Source organism: Gavialis gangeticus, unplaced genomic scaffold, assembly GCF_001723915.1.
Source record: "Gavialis gangeticus isolate Ggan-Ray unplaced genomic scaffold, GavGan_comp1, whole genome shotgun sequence".
Classification (NCBI taxonomy): Eukaryota; Metazoa; Chordata; order Crocodylia; family Gavialidae; genus Gavialis; species Gavialis gangeticus.
The window spans coordinates 94,351,517-94,358,512 of NW_017729024.1; the positions used below are offsets into that span (position 1 = coordinate 94,351,517).

Sequence of the window (6,996 nt, forward strand, 5' to 3'; positions counted from 1 at the left end):
GAAAAATATGCCCTAACAACTATACGTCTACCACTTTCTGTAACTTAAACTCTACTAACCCTGGAGCTTCAAAACCCAGCAAATGGCAGCACCTACATATTTTGTCCTGAAGAGAACTTTGTACTTCCATATTGATCTAATCTTCACTGGATCCTTTTTGTTTATATTTTATTAATTTACTTACTTATTTTATTATAAATATGTTCTGTTTGCATTAGGAAAGGTTAAGTTCAAACCAACATTCTTTTGGCATTCAGTGCATGAAGGGGAGCGAGGGGACAGTAAAATTTTCACTGAGGCATGCGGTCACACCATCCAATATAATACGGGCATGCCTGCATGCCTATAACAGAGCACAGGGTGTGCTCTGTTACTCACAGGGGCATGAGCAGCAGCAAGGCAGTCTGCAGCTGGTTGCAATCCCAGTTAGACCCAATTGCCTGACTGGGAACACGGCCTAGCTGTTCTCTATAAAAACAGGACTCTGAGCAGCAAAGCCAGCAGTCTGCTGCTAGCAGTCAGGAGAACATCATCTGACTGAAGCTGCTGCTCCTGACATTTTGGAGGTAAGGGAAGGAGCTATGAGGATGGCAGGAAGCTCTGGTCCTGGTGCATGACCTAAAACTACACCCTGCTGGGGCTGGCTGGTGTAGTGGGACTGCTGATGGCGGGGCAGTCTCCAGGAAATGCCACACCTGGGGCCTCTCCAGTGAAGGGCAAATATGGGGCACCAAAGAGCCTCAGCCCTGGCTTCCTTGCAGGTGACCCCATGGAGGGGAAAGAACAAAGCAAGGCCAGAGCAAGCCCAGGCTCACAGCAAGCACTGAGGCACACTAAGGGAGCTGGGAGTGAGGCTCCAGGGGGGTGGGACCCTGAATGTACGAGGGAGCAATGTCTGAAGCTCCTTGGGCAGAAGGATAAAGGGGATTGCAGCCCAGTGCAGGTCAGGGGATGAGGCCCCAGTGTGGGGGCGTGAGGAGACCAGGACAGTCCTGAGCAAAAGGTAGGGACTGGGAGCCCCAAGTGATTGAGTGGCTGGGTGATAAGCTAGACAAATAGGCTGGGTGTTAGGCCATGGATGCCATCTGCACGGCATGGGAAACAATATAGAGAAGGTCGGAGCTGTGTGTAAACCCTTGACATCAGGGCAAGTAAATGGGTAGCCTCCCAGCTTATTGACATCCTCTAATTGATACCAACTAAGGTGTGGTGAGTGAAGTAGGTGGACGGTTTGCCCAGAGACAAGTGGGCAGGCCAATAATTTGACCAGATCTGGGATGCCCAGTTGTAGTGTATAATTTGTAGGCATTGTAACATCACAAACCCCTCATCCCTCACCAATATCAAGCATGATAAACTAAGGGCCTTGTTACATGGTAATTTTGGGCAGCTCCTGGAGCTCTTAACTACTGTATTGTTCACACATTAACCCATGAAACTGGTTTGAAACAGTCATTATACAGCTCAAAGTTATGCTACTGCAGGGCAGGATTATCTCTGCTCTATGTTGTTCAGCTTGTGTTACACTAAGATGTATCCACTCTAGGCTAGTGTAAACACCCCATCCACCTTCCCTTCCCACTCTCCCTTTTCTTTCCCTGCTGGCCCAGATTGGGCTCATTGCCCCTTCCATAGGTGGCAGAAGGCCTGGGCTTCGGGGACTTAGCCCCCCTAAACTAATTTCACAGTGGTTAGCAACAGCAGCATCACTACAGCACTGCTTGGGATGCAGCCAGGCCAACGCCCCATGCATGTTCAGCTCCACATGACTGAGGAAGAAGCAGCTAACTGCACATACATTGCACCATGCAGAGCACAACAGGAGTTGTAGTTCTCATGCTGATGATGCACTCAGCCCCCACAAATAATATTTTTTCCTTCCATCTATGGCCCCTTCCCTGCCATCCCCAGCATGCCAGATCTCTGCTCACTGCCTGCCCTCCTCCCTTGTTTACTGGTGGCTGTCTGTTCTGGGGAGCAGGCAGGGATGGGCTAACCTACTTGCCTGGCCACCTGCTGCTCTCTGGGCCATACAATGGGCCAGAAAGTTCAAGCAGCCACAAATACTTATCCTGGGAGCACTGGGAGGTGGGAGGCAGAGGGGGAACCCTGGAAGTGGGATGTGGGGAGGGGGAGGGAACCAGGAGAGCCCTAGGGGTTATTGGGGAAGCCCAGAATGGGAGGAGAGGATTCTTACCTTTCAGTCTTCCAGGCCTCAGCTGGCCTGAAGTGTGACTGCTCTACACTTCAGCTAGCACTAACACCGATTGATTAGCACTGTAGTTTAAATCCTGGTAATGGGTAGGTTACTGCATTGTTGTTTCAGAAATTATCATTCTTTGAGCAAGTATATACCACATCCCAGGTGCTCTTAGGGAGCATCCATTTCAGATATATCCTCCCCACCTGCTCCCACATTCACATGCCAAGCCTGGATTCCATTCTTCATTTCTGAGTTTGGTACATGGGAGCAGACACAGGTCTCACTCAATAGTGACATTCCCAAAGAGTGCCAGGGATGCATTGTAAAAAGAGACCATGGCTAGGGACAGAAATTACACACAAACTAGTATAAATGATTGGAAACCTGTAACACAATACAAGTTCAGTGCACATAAATTGCTTTCAAAATGGCTGAAATTAGTTCCAGATAAACCTGGATGGGAGTAGCATCAGATTTTGCTGATTTTTAGGTTAAATTGGTTTATGGAACTTCTGTCTCAGACCGCCCCAGATTCAAGTTAATTTCCAGCCCCCCAGCATCCCAGGATGCTTTGCACCTCCCTCGCAAGGCCCTGCTCCCCCCCAGCCACAGGGTGGGCAGGCTAGCCTTGGTCCAAGCTGTCTGCTTCAGCTGAGCGGGGGGACATGGTTTAGCATTCCTTAGCTTCTGGCCTGGGCCACTGTAGGCATGTGACTGGATTTCCAGAATAAAAAGTGAATGAACATCTGTTCACTTGCTTATCAGTTCAATCTACACAGTTTAGACTAATCTGCAAAGACTGTATTGATTCAGCTTCAGGCTTTTTGACTGTCAATTTCAGGCTTTTTGACTGTCAATACTTAGCCCCTGTGTCCAAAGTCTCTAGTTCCAACTAGTTTAAGAAGCTTCCCAGTGAGTCAACACCATTCCCAGATCCTTGTCACAATGCACCAGTCACACAGGTGGCTCTGTACATGAAAAGCGGCTATTAAATTGGTCTGACTTTCATTCTGTGTTAATTGCCATTCTTTAATTTGCAGTGTAGATTAAACCACAACTGTATTCAGTGCTACCTATGTGTAGCAATTAATTTTGTTTGGGAAAGGAAGTTAATGGCCATTTCCTAGCAAAAGATCTAAACTGATTATTAGAGCATCAGCATGAAATCTACAGCAAAGCTTTTGTCTTTTTGACATTTGACCTTTTTCATCTGCATCATTACACTTACTGGTCTACGAAGTAACTTTTAGAATAGTTGTAGAAAACATCCAGTAGAATAGTTTTATTACTGGATAGACTGTTATTTTCTACTGAAAAACTTCAGAATGCATTATGCCTGTCCCTTATGTGGGTGTAGAGTATGGACCAGGAGGTAGGAAGAGGCAAATAATACATTTCATGCATGATGCACTCTTTATATGGGCTGGGTAAAACTGCAGTGGATTCTGTGTTGTACCCTAGTGACACCCAGTAACTTCAAGTTAGCAAGAAAGGGAGAGAAATACAGTAAAAGCTCTGTTATCTGGCATCCTCTGGAATGGGAATGCCAGTTAATTGAGTGACCCCGGCAGCCGTTTCTCCTGCCACATCTGGGGCGTCTCTCTGCCCCTCCCGCCGCATCGTTGCCCGTCCCATGGGTCCGGCAGGCCCCGTGGGACAGGGAGGTAGGCCCCGCATGGCCCTGCACAGTCTGTTATGCCCCTGGGCTGTGGGGGCTCGGCAGCACAGGCTGCTTTGCTCTGACCGTGGGGACTCGGAGAAACTGGAAGTGCCCACTGTGGGCACTTCCAGTTTCACTTTATCTTACAAGCCATCATACCTGTTAGTGGAGCATGCCAACTTGTAAGATGCTGGATAGTACAGCTTTTATTGTATAATATTCATAGAATGAAAGTACATTGGCTCCTCCCAATCCTATGGCAATTACACAGAGGTTAGTAAACTACATCCCAGTAATGGATATGGCAGTGGCATGTAGAAGGAAAAAATTCATCAGTTGGTGTGGGAGCTATAAAGCTAAGCAACGAAAATATTAGCATGTTTGTTCGTGCAAGCCCACGCTCTTCTTGAGGAATGCAGGTCAATGAATCATCATCATGCATCTTTCAGCAGTGGCTCATATCTACTTGGTGTCTGGAATATTTTAGGGAAGCACAGAACAGTTTAAGTCAGCCCCCACCCCGCTTCTCCCCCAGCGCAACAGTTGCAATCATCTGAAGAGATCACACTGAGATTTCCCCAGTTTCACCAGAAGAAAGTGAGTGACTGGATATTTTCAAGTACAGACTCTAGAGCATTGGCATTAGTTCCTGACATTTTTGTGGAACACCTAAGTTTGCTGACCTTTGGGGCAAGCGGCAAGGTTTCATCTGTGGTCTCAGGTTTTTCTCTCAAGGTGTAACCAGGATCTTATTGTGAAGGATAAATAAAAAAATTCTGTAGATATGCAGTAGTCAGACCGGTAGGAATTGGGAGTGTGTTAGGGAGTATTATAGGGTTCCATCAACTAGATTTTTTTTTTTTTTTGCTTTGTAAGACTCTATATAGAACCACATAGCTCTGAATAGCTAACCTTTGGCTAGTGATTTGTTTGAATTTTAGAGGTGTAGTCAAAACAAATGCAGGGCCCAGGCAGAGGTTAAGATGGGGCCATGGCTGGCGGAGGGGGGGTTGGCTCCCTGCCATTATGTGCACTCCTAGGGGGAGAAAGGGGGGGCACAAGTCTCCCGGATCTGTATGTGGGGTGGGTGTGGACTGCCCACTGTGGGCTTATGGCTCCCTGCTCTGCTGCCCTCCCTCCAGGGCCTCCACAGCCAAGTGGGTGGGAACTGGCATGGAAGAGTGGCTCAGGGAAGCTTGGTGCCACTGCCATGAGCCCTGCCCTGCCATAGCGAGGTGCCCCCTGCCTGCCTGGCAGCAGTGTGAATGGCAGCACAAAGTTGTTCATGTGCTGCTGCCAGATGGGCAAGGGGCACCTTGCCAGAGTGGCATGGAGCTCACAGCAGCAGCATTGAGCTTCCCTGCCTGGCCCTACTTTGCCCTGCCGTACCGGGTCCCACCCGCTGGGCTGCGGTGGTCCCAGGTGGCAGGGCAGGGAGGCAGCAGGGAGGGAAGCCCGAGCCCTCAGCAGTCAGCCCACATCTGCAGACTTCACTCTGGCTGTGCCACCTGTTGGGGAGGGGAAACTGGGCTTCATGCTCTGTTCTGCCTTAGCAGCCACCACCTCCCATGGGCAACAGCTGGTGCTTGGGCACTGCTATGGGGGGCAGGGGGCTGTGGACCCAGGTCTCTGGTCCCATAGCCCTGGCAGCTGAGGGCTCCCTCTGGAAGAGTGGGGGGCAGGGGCTTGTTGGCGGGGGGGGTCGGGAGTGAGGGGCACCAGCAGGGTCGGGAGTGAGGGGCAATGGCATGGGCAGGGCACCAGCATATCAGGGCTGTTCAGCACCACAAATCATAGCCATAGCTGGACCCGTGAGTGAAGGAGGCAGAGGGAGCTCTGCTTTTCCATGATAAAAAACCCCCCAAACCAAACATCAGAATGTCTAGATATTTAGAATTTCTTTTATTATAATAGAGGCACTGGTAGGCTTCCAAACTGCTTTAAAATTGTAAATGTATCAATAAAACATTGTGTTCAACTGATACCTTATTATATATAATGGTGTTTCATTTTAATCACAGAAAACTGTGGATTTTGGGGGTTTTAATCAGAGTATTTGTGGGTTTTTATCAGGGAATTTGCAGTTTATAAACAGATAAAACCAGGATCCCTGATGTGGCACCAGCAAATACCCAGCAATTCTCTAATATTGCACAGATAGGTCTAGTTCCTGTTTTGCTAAAAAGTGCTGTTCCAAAATGTAGTGCATGAAAGGTTTTTCTCAAGCTATTCCCAGCATAGCCAAATTTAGGAAGTCTCCCAAGAAAGTTAGTTGTTTGAAGCTGTTCATTCCAGCTTCCTGATTGGAAATATTTGGGTATTTTGGTAAGTAATCAAATTGCTTAACTAGCGTGAACTTTTGAAACATAGACCATGTCTTTGGTGCATTTTTATGCACCATACAGATGATGAAGTTGGGATTCTCTTGTCTGTCTGACATGTTCTGTGAGACGGTGCTGTTTTCTGGTATATCAGCATTGTTATGCTTCTCTCAGCTGTGTTTGTACTTGAATAACCTGAGACATTCAAGCTACTTTCCCCTGTTGGGTCAGTGTTTGGGTCCAGTTTTGACTGATTTGTCACTCCAAATTGCATTCAGGGCTGATCAATCCATCATAGACATGGCTAGCATTGAGATTTCAACGATCCAAATGAAGGCTAGCGGGCAGTGGCAAAAAGTGTCTGAGGCTGAAGTGAAATGGTATAAGTACTGATAGAGGATTTCTTGCTTGTAGAGATAAAATTGCCACAGGGAAAATATTTCTCAGGCTTTTGGAAGCTGCCTTTCCCCTGATGTTAACCTCATACCTCAAGCCCATTCTGGGTATCTACCCATCCTCTGTGCCCTCTGCTCCTACTTAGTCCTTATTATCACATCTTTCTACACTTTGGGGTAAATCAAACATAGATAATATGCTTCCCTGTCATGTTTTCATTGACTGCTTAACATAACTTGTTTGTATATGCAAACTCTTGTTCCACCCAGAATGAATTCAGAATTGGGCTCAAGCTAACATTTTTTTGCATAGCATTTAAATATGGTATTTGTGTTTGTGTGTGTGTGTGTGTGTGTGTGTGTGTGTGTGTGTGTGTGTGTGTGTGTGAGTGTGTGTGTGTGGGGGGGGGGGGGAGA

The 6,996-nt window shown here is 47.6% G+C and overlaps 1 long non-coding RNA gene across 1 annotated transcript in view; it reads left to right on the forward strand.

Annotated features, from left to right (window-relative positions):
* The first annotated feature begins 511 nt into the window (after positions 1-511).
* Positions 512-6,996, forward strand: part of LOC109297568 — a 22,474-nt gene continuing 15,989 nt past the window's right edge. Inside the window, exon 1 of the long non-coding RNA XR_002097352.1 lies at positions 512-566. This is a non-coding gene — a long non-coding RNA (uncharacterized LOC109297568). The remainder of the gene's footprint in view (positions 567-6,996) is intronic.